At 36.6% G+C, this 25249-nt stretch overlaps 1 non-coding gene and 1 pseudogene across 1 annotated transcript; one reads left to right on the top strand and one right to left on the bottom strand.

Moving 5' to 3' along the window:
* The first annotated feature begins 329 nt into the window (after nucleotides 1-329).
* Nucleotides 330-511, top strand: LOC149126931 (U2 spliceosomal RNA). The gene has a single exon (XR_016233361.1). It is a non-coding gene; the product is annotated as a U2 spliceosomal RNA (small nuclear RNA).
* Nucleotides 512-2592: 2081 nt separating this feature from the next.
* On the bottom strand, nucleotides 2593-21164 carry LOC100352784 (NADH dehydrogenase [ubiquinone] 1 alpha subcomplex assembly factor 4 pseudogene; annotated as a pseudogene).
* Between the last annotated feature and the right edge of the window lie 4085 nt (nucleotides 21165-25249).

The following is a 25249-nucleotide window of genomic DNA, read 5'->3' as shown; positions in this document are numbered from 1 at the left end:
TAATCCTCCGCCTTGCGGTGCCGGCACACCAGATTCTAGTTCCGGTCGGGGCACCGGATTCTGTCCGGGTTGCCCCTCTTCCAGGCCAGCTCTCTGCTGTGGCCAGGGAGTGCAGTGGAGGATGGCCCAAGTGCTTGGGCCCTGCACCCCCTGGGAGACCAGGAGAAGCACCTGGCTCCTGCCATCAGATCAGCACAGTGCGCCGGCCACAGCGCACCTGCCGCGGCGGCCATTGGAGGGTGAACCAACGGCAAAAGGAAGACCTTTCTCTCTGTCTCTCTCTCTCTCACTGTCCACTCTGCCTGTCAAAAAAAAAAAAAAGTAAAAAAATCGCTTCTCGGCCTTTTGGCTAAGATCAAGTGTAAGAACAAACATTGGCAATAGAGGCAATACAGGTGCATCAAAAGGAGGAAAATTAAATTAAATTCTCAACCATTGCATGGAAGTCATAATTTATAAATGTTATAATCAACAGTGATGACACACAGATCTTTTAATATCACTTACTCCTTTGTTTCTACTTTGTATATGTGCTATGTAGTCATTAGTCATTTCAAAATTTTGGGTCTTGAGAATAACCTTACATATTGAAATTGAATCTAAACTCTAATAATGAAAAATTTGAGCCTTAGGGTGGGCATCAAGATGCTGACTGACATATGCATCCACATCCCACATCACAGTGCCTGTGTTCAATGCTCCTCATTCACTCTTCCTGCTATTGCAGACCAGGGGGAGCACCAGATGATGTCTCAAGTAACTGAGTCTCTGCCACCTATCTGGGGAACCTAGATTGAGTTTCCAGCTCCCAGATCCCAGCTTCTGTCTCAGCCAGTGTTGCTGGGAAAGTATGGAGAGTTCACCAGTGTATAAGAGCGCTCTCTCTCTCTCCCTCTCTCTCTCTCTCCACTGGAAAAACATTTTTTACAAAACCATTGAAAAATCTTCTCTGTGTCCCATGAAATGTCTATTAACATTCAGGTCTTCACAGGCTGGAAATTTATACATGGTAAATTGTGTATAATAACTTGATATAATAAATTGTATCTTGAATAGAGGAACGAGTTTATGATTATTATTAAACATATTTGTAATTGCAGGGATTCTCTATTCTTGTCCTCTTGAACTCTCAAATTGCTCAATATCTAACTCAATGTTTTAACTAATCTTAAAATAGTGATATTTCAATGACTCATTTACATGCCAATTCTGAGGTTATTTAATTTTTGTTATGCCTCAACATAATTGTCTTTATTAGGTGATCTAGAGTCTTGATATATAATTTCTTTACAGGTTATCATCTTTTGAGAATCAATGTAATGGAAGCATACCCAAGACTTGATGATCCCAAAATAAAACCATGGGAGGGACGTCATGGGGGGAAGCCATTGTAATCTATAAGCTGTACTTTGGAAATTCATATTCATTAAATAAAAGTTAAAAAAAAACCATGGTTATTATCCACTGTCTGACTATCTTTTATTGGAACTAGATGCCTATCAGATCATTAAAATACCATGTGAATAGTAAAACAACAGATATTTAACAGCGTTGTGGGTTCACAATGATAATACTTTACTTATACTTGAGAAATAAGAAGTAATTTTGTAAATATGATGACAACTAAGCTGGGCTCAAGGGATAGGCTAGGAGAAGTATCTAGAGAGAAAATATTTCAAACTAAGAAATCACTGGAAAAAAGGAGAGAGCCAGTTTTGCTAATCTTCACAGCTAAAGTGGTTCGGGAAACTGAAGGGAATATAGATAGATATATCCTGTAGAGAATTGAGAGTATACAAACATTAATCTAATATTTGCACCTTGGTTGTGCCTGCATGGATCATAATAGCATAAAAAGATATAGAAATATATAAAGAGGACAGTGTTCACACAAGATATTAGAATTACAGTGCAACAAGTAATAGAGGGAAATTCTACCTGCTTGAGAAGAATGTAACTGTTGAAAAGTATAGCAGGCAGCTTTTATGATAGTCTCCAGTTATTTCTGCCTCTTTTGGAATTTACAGGCTTTTATAATCCCATCCACCTGAGAATGGGCTAAATTTTCTGATTCACTCCCAATGAATAGAACTGGCCAGAAATGATGGAATATCACCTCAGGGACTAGGTTATAAAATGTCTGTGGCTTCAAACTCTCTCCCTCTCCACCTCTTTGGTCAATGACCCTACTGAAAACTAGTTTCCATGTTGTGAGAATGTACTGTAGAAATGCCCATTTAGAAGTTTTAGACATATTCTGAATCCTGCCAACAACCACATGAGTGCACGTTGATTTGGGTTATTCCATTACAGTTGATTATAGCCATTTCTACAGCCCCACAAAGAAAACTGAAATCTCATAGGCACTTTGAGCCACAGACACCAAGCTCAGGCACTCCCAAATGCCTTGGTCTCAAAAACTGAAGAAAATAAATATTTATCATTTTACACGCCCTTATTTTGAGATAATCAGTTACATAGACACAAATAACTAATAGAAAAAGACATCAGATAAGGCATAGTTGAAATAGTAATCATGTATGGGATGGGGGATGGAAATTACACATAGGAACAGTAATTTCATGATTTTCTTCATTTTGGTCGCATCGCTTTCTTGTCTTCAGGAGGAAAGACTTTGAGTTCAAAAGTAACAAAATATTTGAGAAGGGAATTTACATCTTTCAGTTCTAAATGGTATTCCTGTGCTATTTTGCTAGCAGTTCACGTCTCTGGATGAAGTTTATGGTTATTGAGCAGTGTCAATGCTTCTACAATGGAAATTTTGCCTTTGGGAGTGTTCTTAATATCCATCATATCAAAGTGATGGCTTTTCGGCAATCAGAATTCCTTTGGCTCCTGACGAGTTTCAGCATCTTTTACCTGCACGACAGTCAGGTAACAACAGCAGCTTGTCAACTTTTCTAGCAATTTCTCCCTTAATTTCTGGATGGTGGTTCAAGTGTTCTCTGAGGAGACTCTTGGTGGAGGGGTGCTTGGGTGTGGGAGAGGCTTTGTCTTGCTGATTTCCCATTCTGCTGGGTTCTCCAGATTGAAATTCCTGATCACCTGAACCACCTCATTTTTGGCATATTAAATTATATAAATTGCCAGGTGTTTAATGCTCCCTACTTCTGAGAGCATACTGTTTATTGAGCTCCGTTAACTTCTCAGTATTGCTCATTGAATTACTTTGTTTTCTTTTGGATTTTAACTTGATTTGGGCATAGTTTGTATGTATATGTCAGCATGTCTAATTGACACATTTATAACATGACTATAAGTCAAAGAGTTAAAGTTATTTTAGGCACATCTTACCAGCTTTTAAGCTAGTCATATGGCCTCTCGGGAAATGTCCTGAATCCCTCATTTAACATTTGGAGTTTCACTTTCCAATTTAGGTGGCTTATTCTTTACCATGGAACATTGAAGGTAAGCTTTCCTAATACATTTTCTTGTAAGGAAAAGGAGGATTTGACAGTGATGTAGAATAACAAAATTTTCCAATAAAGGCAAACAGGAGATGGACAGATAATTAGAAAACTACTTCAATAAGAATTAGCAAGGGCTTTAATTTTTTTTTTTTTTTTTACTTGTCAGAGACAGAAAGAGAGAGCTCCCGGTCTTCTGGCTCAGTCCTCAAATGTCCACATGAACTTGGCTGGAGCCAGGAAAGGAGTTGAAAACAAATGCAGGTCTCCATGTTATTTGAGCCACCACCACTGCCTCTGAGGCTCTGCATAGACAGAAAGCTGGAGTCAGGAGCAGAAGCCGGGAATAGAACACAGGTACTCCCATATGATGTGCAGGTGTCTTGACCATTAGGCTAAACACCTGCTTCCTGTTTTTGTTTTGTTTTGTTTTGTTTTGTTTTGAATTGATTTAGGTGTGGAGTAACTGCAATTATTAAAAAGAATTAATGTTTATAAAATGTAAAATGTTAGCAATTTTTGCATTGCCAAGTAAATCAAAAGCTTTCAGAAAGATAACAGTAGGAATTATTTGAAAAATAACTTTTTTCTTTGTTTGATACAGAATTGAAAGAATAATTTAAAGAATAATTAAACCAAGAAACCATGTTAAAGAATTTGTTGATAAAATATAATCTGATACTAACACCAGTTGAGAGAATAATAAAAATAGCAAGTGAAAAAAAAAAAAAAAAGAAATTGTAGTCAAGTAAATAGGACAGAAACTGGAGACGGAACTGGGGCAACAAGAATTCGTTTATTAGGAGCCAACATTGTGACACACTTGTCATCACCTATTGGAGTATCAGTTTGCAACCCAGCTGCTTCAATTCTGATCAAGCTTCCTGCTAATGTACCTTGGAAGTCCGATAGCTTAAGTACATGGGCCCTTGTCAGCCATCTGGGAGACCAGGATGATTTGCTGGATCCTGGGTCAAGACCCAGTCACAGGCATTTCAGTCATCTAGAGAGTAAGCCACTTAATGGAAGCACTCTCTTCCTCTCTCTCTCTTCTTGCCTCTGTCCCGCTCTATCATTCTTTCTTTCAAATAAATTAATGCTCAGGAAAAGAACTATTCTATCATGTAAGCAGATGACACTGCTGACTATATGGACTTTACATTAACAGGCAGACTTTATATGAGTCATATTTTATCACAGTATTAAAAATGAAAGTTGCTGTAGAGATAATTTAATGTGTGTGATTGTAGAAATATGCACACCTTTAGACCACACAGTAGAGTGAAACAAAGAACTTAGCAGAAGCACCCTTTTACTTATATATTCTCCAAAGACTCTTTTAACACCTTTAGTGAGAGCACAGAATCCCTGAAGCAACAAGAAAATATGCAAAGAGAGAAGGAGGAGAGAGAGAGAGAGTTTTCTAAAATGAAAATGAAAAGCTATAAGAAGCACAAAGTTATCATAAGAAGACAACACTCAATCAGTGTGCACACTCTAAGGAGAAAAGAATTCATCAAGGAACATGGTAATGTTTTTATGACTCCCAAGAAAAGATGTGCATGAACAAATCATTATATGAATCTCTGCTTAAAGGACAGAGAGCAAGCACATAGTTGAGACTTATCAGCATGTAACCAGTATTGAAATTCAGATAAACTGATATAACTCAGGTAAAGCATGTTGAATAAGAATAGGGTTTAACAGAAAGGTAAAATGATAGGAAATATCATTGCAAAATATTACAAAAACTTCACAACACTATATAGCAAAGGATACAGTCATAAAGACAAATAAGAAAGAATAGAAAAATATGAGGATAACTAGCAGGGTTCTGGACACAAATATCAATGTAGAATATTAGAGGAAATGATTGATTGCATTGTATTGTACTCGAATATTTCAGTAAAATTACTGTTTACTTTCGTTTTTCTTTTTAATTAAGAATAAGCTTCCAAAAGTTTTGGCCCTGCTTTTAGGCACTTTTTAAAAGTTTTGTTTTTTTTTTTTTGTTATTGTTGTTGTTGTTTTTTTTTACAGGCAGAGTTAGACAATGAGAGAGACAGAGAGAAAGGTCTTCCTTTCTGTTCGTTCATCCCCTAAATGGCCACTACAGCCAGCGCGCTGCATAGACTGGAATCCAGGTCTCCAATGCAGGTGCAGGGCCCAAGGACCTGGGCCATCCTCCACTGCACTCCCAGGCCACAGCAGAGAGCTGGACTGAAGAGCAGCTACCGGGACAGAATCTGGTGCCCCAACCGGGACTACAACCTGGGGTGCCAGCGCCGCAGGAGGAGGATTAGCCTAGTGAGCTGCAGCACTGGCCTAAAAGTGTTTTTTTTTTTTTTTTTAAATATAAAGAGGACACATTCACATATTTCATAGATATTCAAATAAGATAAATATATTCTCCACTCTTCTTCTCTCCTTCCCTCAAGACCTTTCATTCATTTTTTTTCTTTTAACTTTTGCTAAAGCATAATTCAAATGTATTTTATAACCAGAGGTTAATTCACCACTAATCATAATATTCAGCATATACAAAGTGGAAACACCACTTTTACACAGGAGTTTAGACAAGGGCTAAGAATAACAACCAAATCATAAGCTCTGTTTTATTCTACAATTTTTTGTGTTCTATCATAATCACAATCATGTATCAGAGAAAATATATGATATTTGTATTTTGGGGAATGACTTATTTCACTAAGCATAATGGTTCTGATTATAGCCACGTTGTTGCAATAGGCAGGAGTTCATTCTTTTTTTATGGCTGAGTAGTATTTCATACTGAATACGCATCCCATGTTCTTTATCCAGTCATCACCAGGTTGATGGATATTTGGGTTTATCAATATCTTAGCTAATGTGAATTGAACTGCAATAAACATGAGGGTACAAACACTTTTTCATATGTTGATTTCATTTTATTTAGAAAATTCCCAGGAGTGGAAATGCTGTGTCATCTAAAAATAAAACACATAGAAAAGATCCTAACATGTGCATGAGAGAAATGCCAGATTACCTTTGAAGCATCTCCAATTCCTACACATAGAAGAATGGAAACACAGGCCAAGTTCCTAAAGGAAAAAAATTATCTGTCAGTCTAGAATCCTATATCTAGTGACGCTCTCATTTATAAATGAAAGTGAAATAAAGACTTTTGAAAATAAACAAAAAGTGAAAGAATTTGCCATTCCCTGCCAGCCTTACAAATGCTACATAAGGATGAACTGCACACGGCAGGCAACTAACTGAGCACCAAAGGGGAAACTTGTTGAAGTGAAATGGACACTATGAGAAACAGTGACTTGATCAGCTCTTGTCCTGACGGTTGATGTACAATGTAATACTTTATACATTTTAGTATTTTTTTGTTCTAGTATCATTGGTTGAACTCTGTAATTAACACACAATTATTCTTTGGTGTTTAAATTTTAACTGAAAAGTGATCCCTGTTAGGAATTTGGAAAACATTATGCTGAGTGAAATAAGCCAATCCCAAAGGGACAAATACCACTTGTTCTCCCTGATCGGTGACAACTAACCGAGCACCAAAAAGGAAACCTGTTAAAGTGAAATGAACACTATGAGAAACGGTGACTTGATCAGCCCTCACCCTGACTGTTGATGAGCAACTTAATATGTTATCCCTCCAAGTATTTTTTTTGTTTGTTCTACTTAATACTTTTGGTTGAATACTATAATCAATACACAATTCTTCTTAAGTGCTGAAACTTAACTGAAAAGTGATCACTGTTAAATATAAGAGTGGGAATAAGAGAGGGAAGAGATGTGCAATTCAGGACATGCTCAAGCTGACTTACCTCAAACGGTAGAGTTAGAAACATACCAGTGGATTCCAATTCAATCCCATCAAGGTGGCATGTACCAATGCCATCTCACTAGTTCAAGTGATCAATTTCTGTTCACAGTTGATCATAATGATAGGACTAAGAACCAAAGGGATCACATAAACAAGAATAGTGTCTGCAAATACTAGCTGATAGAAAAAAAAAAGGAGAGAATGATCCAACATGGAAAGGGAGATACACAGCAGACCCATAGAATGGCAGATGTCCTAAACAGCACTCTGGCCTCAGAATCAGCCCTTAAGGCATGCGGATCCAGCTGAAAAGCCCATGAGAGTATTTCAGGCATGGAAAGCCAAGACACTCTGGGGAAAAAAAAAAAAAAAAAAAAAAAAACTAAATGAAAGATCTCCACAAGTGAGATCTCAGTGGAAAGAACTGGTCATCCAAGAAGGAGGTACCTTTCTCTGAAGGGAGGAGAGGACTTCCACTTTGACCATGGCCTTGTCTAAAAATTATCAGAGTCAGTGAACTCAGGGGGCTTCCATAGCCTTGGCAGCTCATGACAAGAGCCTAGAGTGATTACTGATGCCATAAACAAGAGTGTCAATTTGTTAAGTCAACAACAGGAGTCACTGTGCACTTACTCCTCATGTAGGATCTCTGTCCTTAGTGTGCTGTACATTGTGATTTAATGCTATAACTAGTACTCAAACAGTATTTTTCACTTTATGTTTCTGTGCGGGAGCAAACTGTTGAAATCTTTACTTAATGTATGCTAAACTGATCTTTATATAAAGGGAATTGAAAATGAATCTTGATGTGAATGGAAGGGGAGAGGGAGTGGGAAAGGGGAGGGTTGCGGGTGGGAGGGACGTTATGGGGGGAAGCCATTGTAATCCATAAGCTGTACTTTGGAAATTTATATTCATTAAATAAAAGTTAAAAAAAAGATGAACTGCAGAAAAAAACAGAAAATGATATCCATCATCTTGAAGAATCTTAAGGTAGAAAAATCTAACAGTACAAAGAATATCCAAAACAAATACTATGAATATTTACAGAAAAAACAGCAAAACAAAGTCATCATTTATCAATAATAACCTTGAATGTAAATGGACTAAACTATCCAATTAAAAGATAGGCTGGTTGCATGGATGAAAAAGCAAGAGCCATCTATATGTTGCCTAAAAATAATGCAAGAAGCACACCTCAGAAACAAAAATACATACAGAGGGAAAGTGAAACGATGGAAAAAACACTCCATTCAAATAAAAATTTAAAACTACCAGGAATGTATATCCTAATTTCAGATAAAATAGACTTTAAGACAAAAAATGTTAAAAAATACAAAGAAAGACACTATGTAATAATTAAGGGATCAACTCAACAGGAAGTTGTGACTATAACACATGTATATCAACCAATGCTGGAGCACCCAGTTATTTAAAACAAATGATAATTGATGCAAAGGTAGACATATGTTCCAATACAATCATAATGGGGGTCTTTAATGCCCACTTTAAACAATGAACAAATCAACTAGGCAAAAAATCAACAAGGAAACAACGGAGTTAATATACACTATGATCCAAATGTCCCTAACTGAAATGTACAGAATATGTCAACCTAGAACTGTGATGTATATTCTCTTTTTAAAAAACTTATTTATTTATTTGAAAGGCAGAGTTACAAAGAGGCAGAGGCAGAGAGCGATGTCTTTCATCTGCTGGTTCATTCCTCATAGAACTGCAGCAGCTGTAGCTGGCTAATCTGAAACCAGGGACCAAGAGCTTCTTCCAGGTCTCCCACATGAGTGCGGGGGCCCGAGGACTTGGGATATCTTCCACTGCTTTCCCAGGCATATTAGCAGGTAGCTGGATTGGTAGTAGAGAAGCCAGGACTCAAAACTGTGCCCCTATGGGATACTGGCAATGCAGGTGGCAGCTTAACCAGCTATTCCACAATGCCAGACCCAGAATACACATTCATTTTATTGGTGCATAAAATATTCCCTAGGATAGAACATATACTTGCCCATAAAAAAAGACACAAAAAATTTAAAAAATGAAATCACATGATGTATCTTTTTTGACCACGATGGAATGAAATTGGAAATTAATAGCATAAGAAACTCTAGAAAATATACAAACACATGTAACTGAACAACATGCTCCTGGATGAACAGTGGGTCAAGGAAATTAAAAAAAAAAATTCCTTGTAAAAAATGAAGATGACAACAAAACATATCAAAATTTATGGGTATGACTAAAGCAGTTTTGAGGGGAAAGTTTAGAACAATTAGTACCTACATCAATAAATTAGAAGGATGTCAAATAAAAGATCTATCAATGCATCTCAAGAACTTAGAAAAGCAAGAATAAATCAAACCCAAAATTAAGAGGAAATGAATAATTTTCTAAAAAATAATTTTCTAAAAATTATTTTTAAATTTTAAAAAAAATTAAATAATTTTCTAAAAAAATAGAAATTTAAAAATTGAAACAAAAACATACAAAAATCAATGAAATATACTTTGAAAAAATAAACAGAATTGATATACCATTGGTCAAACAACCAAAAAAGAAATAAGACCAAAATTAATAACATCAGAATGAAATAAGAAATGTTATAATGGATATCACAGAAATAAAAATAATTATGAAGGAATACCATTATGTTCTTAGAATTTTATCTATAAATAACATTAAATCTGTTAAAAGCTAATTAAAAGTTAAAATTAAAAACTGAAAAATGAATCATCAGGAATTACTCCAAACAGCTATATGCCAACAAATTTGAAAACCTAGAAGAAATGGACATATTTCTGTACACACACAATCTACCAAAATTGAGACATGAAGGCACAGCAAACCTAAATAGACCAATAAGCAAGTTGGAGATTGAATCCATAATAAAGTCACTCCCAACAAAGAAAAACTCAGGACTGAATAGCTTCACTGTTGAATTCTACTCAAATTTTAAAGAAGTAGTAATCCTGGTTGTTTTTATGGACCTTGAGAACTGGTTTGGAGGTTTTAGCAGGGGAGTGCAGCTATTCATATACACTTGAACAAAAAAGGAAGGTCTTCTTTGATCAAGCATGCTGCTTTGGGAGGGATGCACATGGAGTGGTAAGGGGGGAAGGGGACACCTACCTAGCCAGCCAGATCTGCCAACTTGACCCTGGCAATCAATGGAGGGCAGATGTCACATCCAGATTGTCCTTACATCTTCTTAAACTACTCAAAATAATTTAAACTGAAGGAATCCTCCCAAAGTTCTGTGAAGCCAGCATCACTTAAATTCCAAAGCCAAGAAAACATACAGCAAAGAAAGAGAACCACAGATCTATATTCCTGATGAACATTGATCCAGAGATCCTCAACAAAATGTTAGCTAACTGATATAAACAGCACATTTAAAAAAAAAATCATCCATCTGGACCAAGTGAGATTTATCCCAGGGATGCAGAGATGGTTCAAAACATGCAAATCAATAAACATAATACATCACATCAACAAATTGAAGAATAAAAAATGCATGATTATCTCAATAGATGCAAATGAAGAATTTGATAAAATACAAATTCTTTTCATGATAAAAACTGAAAACAAATTGGATATAGAAAGAACATTCTTCAAATCAATCAAAGCAATTTATGACAAAGCCACAGCCAGCATTATATTAAACGGGCAAAAGTTGGAATCCTTTCCACTAAGATCTGGAATTATACAAGCTTGCTCAATTTCACCATTGCTATTCAATATAGTTCTGGAAGTTTTAGGCTGCATTTTTAATTTTTTCTTTATATTTTAAAGTATTTTAAATGATACAAATATAAAAATAACTCACTGTAGAAGCATAAATTTACCAATATTTACCTTTTGTCATATTCACTCTATATGGAAACATACATATGAACAAATTAGTAATTTGAATTGTTGAAGGCTTTCACATTTGGAAATCAACATTGACTAATTACTTACTTTACCTAGCAATAAATCACATTAGTATCAAAATCCTGATCATAAATGGAGATGATTCTACTTTGCCCCCAGAATCAAGTTAAAAATTCTAGGCCTAAAGTTCAAGATTTTAACATAATCTACTAAATTCATTAGTTCTAAATTCAACTATTTCCCTGCCACATTATATTTCCTTGGAAGAAAAAGATCATTATATTACCTTTATCTCTATTATAATGTGTACTCTAATGCTAAGAATAGTTTGTTATCATAAAATAAATTTTAGATGAAAGTGTAAACAGTTCACACTCTATGTCTATCTATCCACCTTTGTGTAGACCTATTGATCTACACTCTACCTGTTTCTACAAAACCTAGATCACTAATAAAACAATGTAAATTATTAATATTATCATAATTATAAATGTATAACTATATAACAATAACAAAGCATAGACTGCACTGAACAGTTCCTCTCTCTCTCTCTCTCTCCCTCTAACTCTTTTTCTATCTCCCTCATTCACTCTGTGTTTCTGCATGTGTGTGCATTTCTGATGTATCCCATTAATCAGTTTGCTATAGCTTCTCTTTTCTTCTCTTTTTCTACTAATTAGCAAAGACAATTGCATGAATCTAGACACTCAGGTTGTTTTGAGTTACTCAATTTTGCTTCCTAACTTATCTTTTTTATTATAAAAACCAGACAAATGAAAATGAAAACACATAATTGCCAATGTATGATTTATTCTATGAATTAATTTTTACATTATAATCTGCACTTCCATCAAAAAGACAACCATATTATTATAAGCACAATTATTTTTATGCGAGAACCACTAATTAATGTGTTACAGTACCACTAATTACTGTATTACAGAATAAGCTGTAATACTGTGAAAAGAAAGAGGAAAAGTAAGTCTGAAATTAAACTGTACACTATGTGTTATCTACACTTCTTCCATTTTTTAATTCAAGAGATGCTAGTATATTTGAAGATACATTAGCCCAGAGTAACTGGAAAGCAAAGGCATGAAGATGTGTTTGGAGTAAAAAGTCTTCTAGCTTTTTCTTTCCTGTTCCATCCAGTATCCTTGTAATTACAAAAACTCTAGAAAGTATTTCATAAACCTGATTTTAAAAGTAAAACTTTCATAGTGCTCATTTTATTTAGATTGGATATACATTTGCAAGATCTTTTCCCAGGTTAATAGTAATACTGATTTGTTTCAATGTCTTCTGATGTTAATATTTTATAAGTCTTATGTGCAATTTGTGACATGATTTATTTAAAGTTAGCAGCAGAGCAGCCACTGTCCTTTGTGAATTCTAGTTTGCATACTAAATGCAGATATTATCATGTAGTACAGCACTTGCATAAATTTGAATAACTGAGAATCTTTAAAATGGCATTTCAATAGCAATTCAGTTCAGCAAAGGGACAAAATTTACCATACAACCTAACACATTGAATAAGGTTAATGCCCCATGGCAGTCATATTTCCCTGAAGATTTTATTGTTGTTCATTATGATTTCATATACATACATAATCCTTCTACTGTACACATTTTTCCTATCTGTTATATATCCAAATGCTGCTAAAATTGAGATCTATCTCACAGAAAAAAAATAAAAACTATAGCTATGGCCAGAATAATGCATAAAAGACACATGAACAGTTCACATACACAGCTGAATGGAAATAAGACAACGATGACTTTTAAATAAATAATATTAGATGTAATTCTATTTTCTGGAAGGAACATATACTTACTAATTTTAGCTCCCCTTTACACATTCCCAAATTCAAGTTAACACCAATTCTGACAACAGAGGAAATTATAATTACATAGCTAATTGCTATGTGTGTTCTATCATTTTAAAGTGTATTCATTTCTATTTGAAAAGCAGAGCAACAGAGAGAGAGAGAGAGAGAGAGAGAGAATCTTCCATTCTCAAAACTCTCTATAATATCCAGGGCTGGGCCAGGCTGAAGTCAGGAGTCTGGCAGGGACACAACTACTTGATCCATCACCTGCTGACTCCAGGATGGGCATTTGCAGAAAGCTGGACAAGAAGTGTAGGTAGGACTTTAACCTAGGCACTCCAATGGGGGATGTGAAGAATTCCAATTGATATCTTAACTGTTGTGACCCAACAACTGAATTCTGTTTTTAAAGATGACCCATTTATGCAGAAACACACACATACACACACACACACACACACTCCCATAGATAGAAACAAAAAGAGACAGAGAATACAGCAATCTGCTCCAGGGTCGGCACTGTGGCATAGCGAGTAAAGCCACCCGCCGCCTGCAATGCCAGCATCCCATATAGGCGCTGGTTCTAGACCCAGCTGCTCCACTTCCAACCCAGCTCTCTGCTATGGCCTGGCAAAGCAGTGGAGGATGACCCTAGATTTTGGGCCCCTGCACCAATGTGGGAGACCCAGAAGAAGCTCCTGATTCTTGGCTTTGGATTGGCTCAGCTCCAGACATTGCAGCCATTTGGGGAGTGAACCAGCGGATGGAAGGCCTATCTCTCTCTCTCTCTCACTCTCTTTCTCTCCTTCTCTCTGTGTAACTCTGACTTTCAAATAAATAAATAAATCTTAAAAATAATATACATATTTCCCAAAATTTTTGAGATCCCTGGTATGCAAGAATTTCAATTTTGTTTGCCTCTGGAATATAAGGTTACTTTCCAAATACATGTATGAGGATAGATTGTGAATACAGCAGGACAATCAACATCTACATATTCTCTTCATCATCACTAAGATTGGAACATTCAAATTCCTCTCTTGCAACCATTCACAAAATATAATATAGAGTATTATAAACTATAGTTTCCCCATTGTATTGCAGAACAGTAAGATTGGTTCTATACAGCTAAGAGTATTTTACTTCCTGTCATCAAACATTTCTATATTCCTCTTTCCTACTACACTTTTCAATCATTAGCAATCACAGATTAACAAATTAGCCTCCATGTATGAAAAAATGTAGTACCTGTCCTTACTTCACTTAACATAACATACTCCAGTTCCATCCATTTTGCTGTGAATGATAGGATGTCATTATTTTTCATGCCTGAATAATTTTACAGGTGTGTATACATCACCTTTCATTTATCCCATCCATTAATGGTCATCTAGCTTGATTTCATATCTTAGTTATTCCAAATAGTAAAATAGTAAGTGTGAGAGTACAGGTATCTGTTTGATACACTGTTGCAATTTTCTTTGGATATGTATACAGGAGCAGCTGTATCCTTTAGTAGTACTATTTTTAGTTTTTTAAAATTTTATTTAAGATATACAAATTTCGTGTGTTTCATTTAAATAGATTTAGGAACATAGTGCTACTTCCTAGCCCACCTTACCATCCTTCCTGCCCGTGCTCTTACCCTTCCTCCTCCTCCTTCTCTTATTCCCTCTCTTAACTTTTCTATGATCTACTTTCAGTTTAGTTATACTCATAAGACTATCCTTACACTAAATAAAGAGTTTAACAAATACAAGAAGAAAAAAAGCACACACTGTCCTCCAGCTGTAGTGACAAGGGCTATAAACAATCATCAAATTTCAAAATATCAATTTCATTCTTATACATTATATTTTTAGTACTCTAACAATTACCACAGATCAGGGAAAACATATGCTATTTGTTTTTTTTTTTTTTTTACATCCTTATTTCACCAAATGTAATCGTTTCCAGTTGCATACATTTTGTTACAAAAGTTTTTTTAAGGAACAACTAAACTATTCATCATAATAATGGTATTAATTTAAATCTCCACCAACATCAAATAAGAGTTGCCTTTCCTCCACACACAGTCTTTTGTTATTTTTGTCTTTTACATAATAGAAATTCTAATGAGGGTGAAATATTATCTTACTGTGTTTTTACTTTTGATTTACCCGATGACTTATGATGTGGAACTTTTCCTCAGAGATTCATTGGCTATTTGATTTTTTTTTTGAGAATTATCTATTCGTATGTTTTTTGAGAAAAGTCTATTCCTGTGTGGTTTTGTTAAATATTTTAAGTTTCATAATGTTGGACCCTTTGTAAAAATTTATTTATTGTATTTGAAAGGCAAACATACAGAGAGGGGATGAGAGAGATAGAGAGAATTTCTCATCCTCTGGTTCATTCTCCAAATGTCTGCAATAGCCATGGCTGTTTATGAATGAAACCAGGGTCTGGGAAGGCAATCCAGGTCTGCCACCTGAGTGTCAGGAACTTGTACTTGAGCCATCACCTATTGTCTCTCAGTGTGCACATTAACTGGAAGCTGGGATCAAGAGCAGAGCTGTTACTCAAATTCAGGCATTCCGATATGGAAATGAGGCATTGAAAACAGAATCTTAACCACTAAATCAAAACCCCACCCCCACATTCTGAATTTTAATCTTTTGTTAGATGTATAGTTCCAAACTTTTTCTCCCATTCTGTAGCTTATCATTTCAGTTTCTTTATTGTTTCCTTGACTATACCATTTTTCTTATTTGCTTTACTAGAGTTAATGATATCATTTCTATACCATTCAGAGTATTTATAAATTCAATGCACTGCCATCATGATATCATGTCATTATTTTTAAAACTCAAAAAAATCAAATATTCAAATAGAAATGAAAAGAAAAACAGAGTCTATGAATCTTCAGGAAAAGGAACAAAGCTGGGAAATCATAAAACCTCATCTCAAGACACACTACGGGGGGGCAGCGCTGTGGTAGATAGCAGGTAAAGCAGCCACCCGTAATTCTGGCATCCCATATGGGCACTCGTTTAAGTCCTGGCCACTCCACTTCTAATCCAGCTCTCTGCTAATAGCCTGGGAAAACAGTGGAAGACAGCCCAAGTCCTTGGCCCCCTGTACCTGCATGGAAAACCCAGAAGAAGCTGCTGGCTCTTGGCTTTGGATTGACATAGCTCCAGCTCTTTGTAGCGATTTGGGGAGTGAAACAGCGGAAACTCTATCTCTTTTGAATACATAAATCTAAGTTCTGCAACTGTGAAACCACTAGAAGAAAACATAAGGACAAACACTTCAGGACATTAATATAAGCAATGAATTTTTGAGTAAACCCCAAAACCACAGGCAACAAAACAATCATATTTTAAAACACCAGTAGGAGATGTTTTTCTGCAAAGGTCCATTTGGAAATTTCTAACATAATTTGTGGGTCATACAAAATTATCAACTTAAAAATTAACCTGCTATATGTTTATTAATTTTTGCTCACAGATGCCTTGCTACAACCAGACCAAATGACTTCAAGGGCCTCATACTGCCTCCAGGCCATTCTCCACATCTGTTTCAAAAGAACATGAAGGGGACCAGCACTGTGACATAGTGAGTGAAACTGCTTCCTGCAGTGCCAGCATCCCATATGGGCACCAGTTTGAGTCCCAGCTGCTCTGCTTCCCATCCAGCTCTCCACTGTGGCCTGGAACAGCAGTGGAGGATTGCCTAGGACTTTGGGCCCCTGCAACCACATGGGAGACCCACAGGGAGCTCCTGGCTCCTAGCTTCTGGCCTCAGATTGGCTCAGCTTCTGCTATTGTGGCCATCGGAGGAGTGAACCAGCAGATGGAAGATCTCTCTCTCTCTCTCTCTCTCTCTCTCTGCCTCTGCCTCTCAGTAGCACTGCATTTCAAATAAATCAATAAATCTTAAAAAATATGAAGAATCTAAGATCTTACTATATTGCCTATACTCTAATTACTAAACACATTAATATTTTTAGCAAGGAGGATTCAAAAAATCATGATTTCGAAGTAGTGATGAATGTAAAATTAAACACATATGCAGCACCTATAATAGAATAAGGGAAGGAAAACATATATAATTTCTATCGATAACAAATAACTACAAATATTTCTGTGATTTGTCACCCACACTTATAATTGAAATAAAAATTATAAACTTTTAGTTGAAAGCTGAAGAAAGCAAGTGCATGCTTTTTTCCCAATTGAGTTTATAGTCTCATATTGTATCCATGAAGTTCTTAAATGACTGCAGATATCATATTAACAAGACTTTCTAAAATGAAATACACATTTTTCCAGATGCATGATTGAATGGAATTCTGACTTTTGTAATAGTAGGAATATTATCTGTAATATTTAATTAGCAACAATAACTAATATTATAGAATGTCAGACTACATATGTGTGTGTTTGTGTGTCACTGTTAGGAATTTTACAAAAGAATGCACATTAATAGAAATAAAATATATAGAAAATTTCCTTAGCATGAGTGAATCAAAGAGACTTTTTAAAAAATTTTTATTCCTTTACAAAATAGTGTTTGCTTTCAAAATAGGTATCTTGGGATCCTTAGCTACTTCACAGTGAAAAGATCTTAAGCAGTTGGTTCTCAGGTTCCCAGAGTTGGCTGCATAACACTTCTCTTGAAAGCTACTGATGGAATCCACAGACAGAGTCAAAGGTAATAGAGAGGTCAGCAGGAGAGTTTGTTAGAATTGCAAGTGTTTGTAGAGAAGTTTCCCTAAGGTAATTGATAAAAACTAGAGATATAGTCCACTGAGACAAGAAACAATAAAACAGAAGAAAATTTAAAAAAAAAAAAAAGTATTTCTCTGGGAACTACAGTACTAATCCATCAACTTTACTTTTGTAAAGCCTTTACTATTACACTTTCCTTCAATACAGTCTTTATTTTGACAATGTAGAAAGGTTTATACAAGCAGTCAATAATGGAAAAATATAATAGTCCTGAAATTCACTTTCTAGGAATGTTTGTTTGATGTAAAAGAAGGTGAAATATTAACAATTTTTACCACATGTGGACTAAATATAAGCAAGTAGAGTTTACAAAAGCATTCAACAGATAAAATTCGTTTTAACCATCACCTAAAATATAATCATCCCCAAATTTGCACATCAAAACTCTCTCTTAATATGAAGAATAACAAAGAATTCTAAGCAAAGGGAAGAGTAGCATTTGATAAATTACATTTATCAGATATTCTACTTTGGGCAACCAAGTGGCTCCTAAAACCTGTTAGCTTAATGATCACAGGAAACGTACTTTAGCAGTTTGCCCTGATTTTCTTCCATCTCCCTTAAACATCTACCAAAATACATATCTGAGTCCAGGGGCTAGCATTTTGTGCAGAGTTCAGTCTCTATTTGTGATGTCTACATCCCATACAAGAGCATCAAGCTCAAGTTCAAGATACTCTGCTTCTGATAGAACTCCCTGCCAATGAGCACCCAGGGAGTCAGCAAATGATGATTCAGGTACTTGGATGCCTGTCACATGTAAGGGACGCCCAGATGGAGTCCTGAGCTCCTGGCATCAGCCTGGTCTAGCCCTAGTTGTTGCGTGCATTTGGGGAGTTAACTAATGGTTACAAGCTCTCCATCTGCCTTTGAAATAAAATGAATCAATTTAAATTAAAACAAAAATTATCACCCCATACATAACCCCACTTTTGAATCTAGGAATACCAAAAGTAGAGATATCTCAAAAAAATCTTGCTGTCTGGTAACATGTAGGTCTTAGGTGTGTTTGTTCCCTCACCATGTAATTGACTCCTTGGTTGCCTCTACTCTACCTCAAGGCACAGGCAGTAACCTGTTATGTGAATGGTACTATTTTTGAGTAGACCTTTGAGAGTCACTGATCTCTGCTTGACCTTTTGCAACTTCAGGGAAATTAATTCATTTGTAGTAACTATTTGTTTAAGAAAAAGAAACACTGTTCCTCAACAGTAGAGACAAGGGATATAAACTATCATAGAATCTCAAAATGTCAATTTTTCTCACATATATTACATATTTGTGAACTCTATTAGTTACCACAAATTAAGGAAGACATATGATATATCTTTTGGGCGCTGGACTATTTCACTAAATGAAATGGTTTCTAGGGGCCAGCGCTGTGGTGTAGCTGGAAAAGCCACCTGCCTGCTGTGTTGGCATCCCATATGGGCACCAGTTCTAATCCCACTTCTGATCCTGCTCTCTGCTGTGGCCCAGGTCTTTGGGCCCCTGCACCCAAGTGGGAGACCCAGAAGAAGCTGCTGGCTCCTGGCTTTGGATCTGTACAGTTCCAGCTGTTGTGACCATCTGGGGCATGAACCAATAGATGAGATCTCTTTTCTCTCTCTCTTGCTCTCTCTCCCCTGCACCTTACCTCTGCCTCTCTGTAAATCTGCCTTTCAAAAAAATAAAAGTTTAAAAAAATGGTTTCCAGCTGCATCAAGTTTCTTTTCTTTTTTTACAGCTGAATAAAATTCCATATCGTATATATACCACATATTCTTTACTCAGTCGTCAGTTGATGTACATCTGGGTTGATTCTATATCTTGACTATTTTGAATTGAGCTGCAGTAAACAAGAGGAATAGAGATAACATTAAGCAAAGTGAAGAGGAAACCAACAGAATGGGAGAGATTATTTTCAAGCTATACAACTGATAAAGGATTAATATCCACAATGTTTAAAGAGCTCAAGAAACTCAACAACAAAAACCAAATGATGTAGTTAAGAAATGGGCAAAAGACTTGAACAGGCATTTTTCAAAAGAGGAACTTCAAATGGCCAACAAACACATGAGAAAACACTCAGGATAACTAGCCATCAGTGAAATGCAAATCAAAATAACAATGAGGTTTCACCTTACTGAAGTTAGAATGGTTCTCATGTAGCAACTATTTTGAGCATATGAGCGTATATATATATATGGGTAAGGTCAGAAAAGAATGTGTTCTGTTTCCTGTCTATCATAAAGGATCATGGCTGTCTCTCTTATAAATAAACACAGATTAAGAAGAGATAAGTATAACAAATTTATGTTAACAAGCTCATCCACATAACAGCTATGTAAAATACGAAACTCCTAATTGGGTTAGATTGTTGAAGTGTGGATGTGTAAGCAAGTTTAGATGGGTAAAGTATTAGTCAGCTTTTTTTCTTTAATGTGAGGAATTTCTATACCTAAGGCAAGCTACTTATGAAGGAATGAGAGGTTGATTTGGCTCAGAGTTTTAAAGGCTGAAAGTATAAAAAACATGATGCAATCCTGTTGAAGGTCGCATGATGAAAACATAGATCCACTTGAGAAAGTTCTGCTACTGTGAATTACATAAATGTTCTTGGTTTTGTTTCATGTCAAACAAACTATAAAACCCAGAAATACTCCCAGGTGATAGTGCTGTTTTCTATGAGTTGATTTGATCGATAGGCAACCCTCAGTAGCTTTAGTTTGGAAACTGATTGTCAAAAATATCAAAGCAAGATTAGAGGATTTAGATTTTCTTACCCACCCCCAAACTCCAAGTAGAAAAGATGAAATTAAGGTTAAATTGATAGCTAGTGGCAATTCTATTATGCATATACAATGAAGTCTCCATGATACCCATATAAGATGAGGTTCAGACAATTTACAGATAGTTGAGAATGTGGAGGTTCCTAGAGGAATGCACATTTGGCATCCCTTCTCCTGTATCTCACCTGATTCATCTTTTCATTTATATCTTTATAATAGCCTTTGAATAAATCAATGAATTTGAGTAAGTCTTTCCTTGAATTTTGTGAGCCACTCAAATGAATTGGACCCAGGGAGGGGATGTAAACCTCTGATGTGCAGCCAGTCTGTCAGAAACACAGGTCACACAAACTGGGCCTTATGATAAGCATCTAAAGTGAGTCAGAGATAATTGTAGAGACTGAGCCCTCAAACTATGGGATCTGATAATATCATAATTCCACTGAATGAAAGGATGCCAAACCCACATCAAGTTCAAAACTGTTTGTTTGTTCATGGGGAGAAATCTCTATACTTTCTGAGGACACAGGGGTCTTCAGTGTGGTTGTTGTGGCTCGAGAGCAGAGGAAGAATGGCTTGATTTTCCCAGACAGATGTGTGTCTAGGGGGATGAAGCATGACTTGGAATATCTTTGATTCTTCATGTTAACAGAAAAAAGAAAAAGAGCTGATGCAGCTATCCAAATATCAGAAAAAATAGATTTTTAACACAAAACTATTAGAAGAGACAACAAAGGGCATTATATAATGATTAAGGGATCAATTCAATAGAAAGATGTGATTATTATAAATGCATATGCACCTAACTATAGGGCAACTGGCAATGTATTAATGAGAGCTATAGAATCAAATACAATAGTAATGAGGGACTTCAATATCCCATTATCAGCAATGGATAGATCAACCAGACAGAAAATCAGCAAGGAAACAACACATTCAATTGACACTATAGACCAAATGGACTTAGCAAATATCTACAGAGCTTTCCATTCTGCAGCTACATTCTTCTCACCAGTGCATGTAATCTTCTCTAGAATTGACCACATATAGGCCATAAAGCAAGTCTCAGCAAATTCAAAAAATTAAAATCATACCATATATCTTGGACCAAAATGGAATCAAGTTAGTAATCAACAACTTAGGAACTGCCAGAACATTTGCAAACTCATGGAAACTGAACAACATGCTCCTGAATGAACAAATAAAAAAAATTAAAAAAAAAACTTCTGAACACGATAATACAACATATCAAAACTTATGGGATTCAGCAAGAGTAGCATTAAGAGGAAAGTTTATAGCAACTGGAGACTACATGAAGAAATTGAAAAGACACCAAATAAGTGAGCTATAAATGCATGTCAAGGACCTAAAAAACAGTGAACCAAATTCAGAAATAGTAGGAGAAAAGAAGCAATTAAAATTAGAGAAGAAATCAACAAAATTTAAACAAAAAATACAAAAGATCAGCAAAGCTAAGTGTTATTTTTTTGAAAAAATAAATTAAATTGACATACCATTGGCCCAACTAACCAAAAAAAGTTGGGAGAAGATGCAAATAGAGTCAGCAATGAAAAGGAAATGTAACAACAGAAATCACAGTTATAAAAAAGAATCATCAGAAATTACTACGAAGAGCTGCATACCAACAAACCAGGAATGCTAGAAGAAATGGATAGATTCCTGGACACATACAACAACTATCCCTATTTGAAGATGACATGTTCCTATAAGTTTGGGATAATAAAGACTCCATAAAGAGACTATTGGAAATCATAGAAGAGTTTGGAATTGTAGCAGGATACAAAATCAATACACAAAAATCAACAGTCTATGTATACACAAACAATGTCATGGTTGAGAAAGAGCTTTCTAAAATCCATCCCTTTCACAATAGCTTTATAATGCAAACACCCTGGTAGTGGTACAAAAATAGATGGATAGACCAGGTTTGGGACAGAATAAAAACACCAGAAATCAATCCAGACATCTATAACCAACTCATCTTTGACAAAGGAGCTAAAATCAATCCCTGGAGCAAAGACTGTCCTTTGAAAAAAATGGTGCTGGGAAAACTGGATCTCCACATGAAGAAGCAAGAAACAGAACCCCTAGCTGACACCTTTCACCAAAATCCACTTAAATCGAACCAAAGACAAAAATCAATGACCTGACAACATCAAATTACTAGAGAACATTGGAGAAACCCTACAAGACATCAGCATAGGCAAAGAGTTCTTGAGAAAGATCCCAGAGACACAGGCAATGAAAAACCAAATTGACAAATGGGTTTACATCAAATTGAGAAACTTCTGCACTGTAAAAGAAGCAATAAGCAAAATAAAGAGGCATGTAGCAGAATGGGAGAACATATTTGCAAACTATACAACCAATAAAGGATTAATAACCAGCATATATAAAGAGATCAAGAAATTCAACAACAATAAAGCAATCAGGTTAAGAAATGGGCAAAGGACTCAAACAGACATTTTTCAAAAAAGGAATTCTAAATGGCCAACCAATGCATGAAAAAATTCTCAGTATAGCTGGCCTTCAGGGAAATTCAAATCAAAACCACAATGAGATTTCATCTCACCCCCATTATCCTGGAAACCAGATCCAGCCAGTCCAGGGGTCCCAATGTGTGAGAGGTGTTAGCACTCAAAGAAATGAGAGACACTCACAGCAAGGCTGATGGCATGGCTCTGGCTCTCGAGCACCAGACTTTATTTTTATAACATGTCACACAATGATTCTTTCTTCTTACAATGAGAAGTCTGTTGTCCATTTTTTCAGAACAATTGACCTTATATTTATGTTGCCTCTAGACTCTATGTCTACATCTAGTTATAATTTCTTTGACTTTCAAGGGCATATACAAAGCATGGGTTGAAATCATGGACAGGTGCAAGACAACGAATTTCAAGGGCATATTCAGAGCATGGGTTACAATTACAGACAGGTGCAAGATAACAATTGTCCACACAAGCCAAGGCCTATAGTTCTGTAGAGCTATGAAGAAATTGGCTGCAAAAGCTAGAGAATTACCTTCCTAATCTAATCTTTACTAGAAGCCCCAATGTTCAAAGCAGGCCCTTTTTTAAATGTATCCCCTCTTTGCAGTTCTTTCTATAACTCTAATTTCTTTATTGTACTTATATAAAGGATCACTTAGATCTATTCTACAGTTTTGATATCCTAACCATTATTGCATTTGTGGCATATATTGAATTAAAGCTTTAATAACATTTAGCTTTATTCTAGTGGGAAGTATATTTTAATTATTTTCCCCAAACAGCTCAACTTTGTATAAAGCATTAACCCTTCTCCTACACTAACATTCAGTTTGATTAAAATTCTACAAAGCAATGGACATTTTGAGGATAATGATTCTAAGTGTTCTTCCCTAAAATTAGGAATACAGACATCATTAACAGGACCACCAGGAAGCTCTGGCTTTCTTCTGCAGAGTGTAGTTCCCAACAAACCTAAAACCACCAAGAGCACCGCAGCTGTCCTTCTCATGCCTTACTGAGACAGACCTTCTGCTGTGACCTTGTCAGCCAGCAGAAGTTGCCTTGGCCTCACCACCATTAGAATGGCTTTCATACGTAAATCAACAAACAACAAATGCTGGCAGGGATGTGGAGAAAAAAGTACCCTAATCCAGAGTTGGTGGGAGTGTAAACTGCTAAAACCTCTATGGAAGTCAGTTTGGAGATCCCTCAGAAATCAGAATATAGACCTCCCATATGACTCAGCCATCCCACCCCATGGAATCTACCCAAGGGAAATGAAATCAGCATATTTGTACCTCCATGTTTAACACAGCTCAATTTACAATAGCAAAGACATGGAATTAACCCAAATGCCCATCAACTGAAGACTGGACAGAGAAATTATGGGATTTGTACACCATGGAATACTACACAGCAGTAAAAAAAAATTGAAGTCAGATCCTTTGCAACAAAATAAATGAAACTGGAAAACATCATACTTAGTGAAATCAGCCAGTCCCAAAAGGGGAAATACCATCTGTTCTCCCCGACCTGTTATAACTAATAGAGCACCTAAAAGGCAATCTGTAGAAATGAAATTGACACTTAAAGAAGCAAAGCCTTGGTCTGACCTTTTAACTCCTGACTGCATCCCCGACGTCAGGATCCTGAGAGCTCAGACCCACCACCCTGTAGACTGGGCCAAAGCCGGGTCTGATACGCGCTCATGGTCCCTCCCTGTGCGTCCTACAGGGTGCTGACCTCTAGGCCACCCCAGAAAGGGTAGGGGCTGCCTAGTGCAGAGGGACTTCCCCGTGGGGGACCCTCTGAATGCGTCCAACTTGGGAATCTGTCACTCATCCTACTGTTGCGGATCTGCGCTGGATAGTGTCCGCTGGCCCCTCAGTCGGTGTCCACCGCGGCCCCTTAGACAGCGTCAACTGCGACTCCTCAGATGGTGTCCCCTGCGGCCCCTCAGACGCCGTCCCTTGCGGCCCCTCAGACGGGGTCCACTGCGGCCCTCAGATGGCGTCCATGGGCCCCTCAGATGGCGTCCATGGGCCCCTAAGACGGCGTCCATGGTGGCCCCTCAGACAGCGTCCACTGCGGCCCCTCAGACACCGTCCACTGTGGCCTCTCAGATGGCGTCCATGGGCCCCTAAGACGGCGTCCATGGTGGCCCCTCAGACAGCGTCCACTGCGGCCCCTCAGACGCCGTCCACTGTGGCCTCTCA

The sequence above is a fragment of the Oryctolagus cuniculus genome, chromosome 4, assembly GCF_051225735.1.
Source record: "Oryctolagus cuniculus isolate XC-2025 breed Fujian yellow rabbit chromosome 4, ASM5122573v1, whole genome shotgun sequence".
In the NCBI taxonomy this organism is placed as follows: Eukaryota; Metazoa; Chordata; class Mammalia; order Lagomorpha; family Leporidae; genus Oryctolagus; species Oryctolagus cuniculus.
Note: the sequence above shows the minus strand (reverse complement) of the source record. Positions and strands in the feature narration are given on the sequence as shown.